Below are 2748 nucleotides of genomic sequence, written 5' to 3'. Positions count from 1 at the left end.
AGTGTATGACTCCATTCCAAGCTTAGATTTGCTATTTTAGGGCATTAAAGCCTTGCATGCATGTAAAGTTTGCAACTTTACGTGGAAAGCATGCCTCAAGAGCCTAGATCTGTAATTTGGAAGCATTGCATGGCTCAAAAGAGTCTGTATGGCTTGAGATATGATAGGACTCGGCGAGTCGTAGGGGGCGACTCAGCGAGTCATATGAAGGCAGGCATGGACTCGACGAGATGGATGAACAACTCGGCGAGCCTGATGAATATTGCTATGAAGTCGAAGACTTGGATGAACAACTCGGCGAGCCGGGTGAAGATTACCTAGAACTCGACGAGTTGAAGGACCAACTCGGCGAGTCGAGTAAGATTCCACCAATTGTTGGATGTTCGTAGACATGTCGAGTGACAAGCAAGAAAAATCGATGAATGACCTTAGATTATCAATCAAGACCGTATGAACTCGACGAGTCACCTCGACGACTCGGCGAGTAGATGTTATCCTAAGAAACTCGGCGAGTCACTAGTTGTACTCGACAAGTTAGGGTCAACATGGAATCTTGACTTGATCGTGGCTGTAGTTGACCAGGATGGACTTTGGGGAAATGACTGGATATTGTATGATACTTTTTAGGCAGTTGAGTGGAGCTGCCCGTGGGGCATATTTGGCCGCAAAGTGTCAGTTCAGCATTCGTGACAGGTGAGTCTTCTCACCATACCTGTGGGTCTAAGGCACCAAGGCCGCCTCATTATGTGATTATGATATATGTGTTAGACATTTTGTGTTTTGTTATGTGATTGCATGTTTTGTGTGAAGACCCCGGGGGAAGCCCGTGGCATTGGATGTAAGGCCATGTGGGGTAGCCCATGGCAGTCCTAGGTGAAGACCATGTGGGGTAGCCCATGGCATTTTCACAGGTTTCATGTATGCATGGCTTACGTGATATGTGTGTAGCTTTTATAGCTAACAGAATATATGATATGTGGTTTGTGTGTGTGTGGTATGCTCTGGGAAACTCACTAAGCATTTCGCTTATAGGTTGTTGATTGTTTTAGGTACTTCAGAGCCTAAGGGCAAAGGCAAGGCGTGATGACGTGGCGTGCACTCTACCTCTCTTTTTGTGTGTTTGGGACTCTCTGATGTTTTCAAAAAGTACAATGAAATTGTAATAATTGTGAATTGGAAAACAAATGGTTTGGAAATTTATGAATTATGGGATTTATTTGATTGATTAAAAATGAAAAAAAAATCTTGGTAAAATTGGGTCGTTACAATTTAATATAAATTACGTGCTATATGTGCGTGTTATCTGTGTTCTTGATATCTATGCTGGATGAACAAAAATATACATGTTTTATTTGATTTAAGTTGTATATGTATTTTATAACTATAAAAATATTGGGTAAAGATGGGTAGATGAATGATGAGAGATGAAAGAAGATATAGATGAACAGTGGCAGTTATGGACTTAGTGCCCGATAGATAAACATTGGCAGTTGCGCCATAACCTGTAGCTGTTATTGAACTACATGTTCACTAGATGCACTTTAAAATTCCTGGCAGTTTCGCCTAAAGGATAATATTGGCAGCTGTGCCTAATAGAGAACATCATAATCCTGGAAACTGTGCCTAAAGGATAATATTCGCAGCTGTGCCTAATAGATAACATCGACGACTATGGACTTAGTGCCTATTAGATAAACCTTGGCAACAATGGACTTCATGCATAATCCTCAGGAATGAATGAATGAAGAATAGATTATTCTTAGGGCAGATCCTTAAGAATAAAGAAGATAATAGGGATGAGATGTTGGGTTAATTGTTTCAAGATTAAACATAATAATTATATTAATGTGGGTTGAAAACCCTATGTACTCACCAGGTTTCCCAACCTGACCCACTCAGTTTATTTGTATCACATGTATCGATACGAATATACATTACACTGAGAGATTAAAGGAGATGTAAATCATTAATGTAAATAAATGTAAGTTCTGTTTATGTTTATCTGTTTTGTATTGTCGATGACATCCCAATGTTTTAATATAAACAAAATACATTTTTTCGGAAATGCTTTGATAATATCTTTATCATGTTTTTTGGGAGCAAATTCTGCAATAGTATTCTGGATACTCTGATTTTTAAATAAGCATAAATAAAAATTTTAAAATGACCATGAATTTGGGGATGTCACAACTAGTTTCTCAACCTTTCTATTTTTATACAATCATAACTCGTCCGACAAGGCTCCCCTTATCCTTTCACATGTTTCTATTGTTATGTATTCCAATTTCTTCTTGTTTAAGCATATGATTCAATGTGATAGGTATCCATTTCTGGATATTTTCCATTACGGATGGTATACTTCAATGCTTTGATCTATATCTTTCTTGCTTTCCTCTTATCTTTAGGAATGATTCCTTCCTTAAGGTACTCGATTATAAGGGTCATGCAACTTGTTTCTCCTTCATCTATATCATGTACTTCATTTTAGTTGATGCTTTTTGTAACCATGACTTCCCTGGAATCTTTTTGTTAGATGTATGAACATTGATAATGTTTACTAACTAAAATTATATGCTCACTTGTTTTTAGATTTGGGTATATGTTCAATCCAGAACTTGTTGAATGATCGAGCAAGTTTTCTTACCATCTGCATATATTTGGAAAAACAATTCTTGTATCTTGAAAGTTCCTTTGACTTGGTTTTACATTATCATTGAATTTCTGAATGTGACTAATTGTTTTGCTCCT

The sequence above is a fragment of the Lactuca serriola genome, chromosome 5 (assembly GCF_051521515.1).
Source record: "Lactuca serriola cultivar US96UC23 chromosome 5, Lser_US96UC23_V15, whole genome shotgun sequence".
In the NCBI taxonomy this organism is placed as follows: domain Eukaryota; kingdom Viridiplantae; phylum Streptophyta; class Magnoliopsida; order Asterales; family Asteraceae; genus Lactuca; species Lactuca serriola.
The sequence above is the reverse complement of the archived record's forward strand: the minus strand, read 5'-3'. Positions refer to the sequence as shown.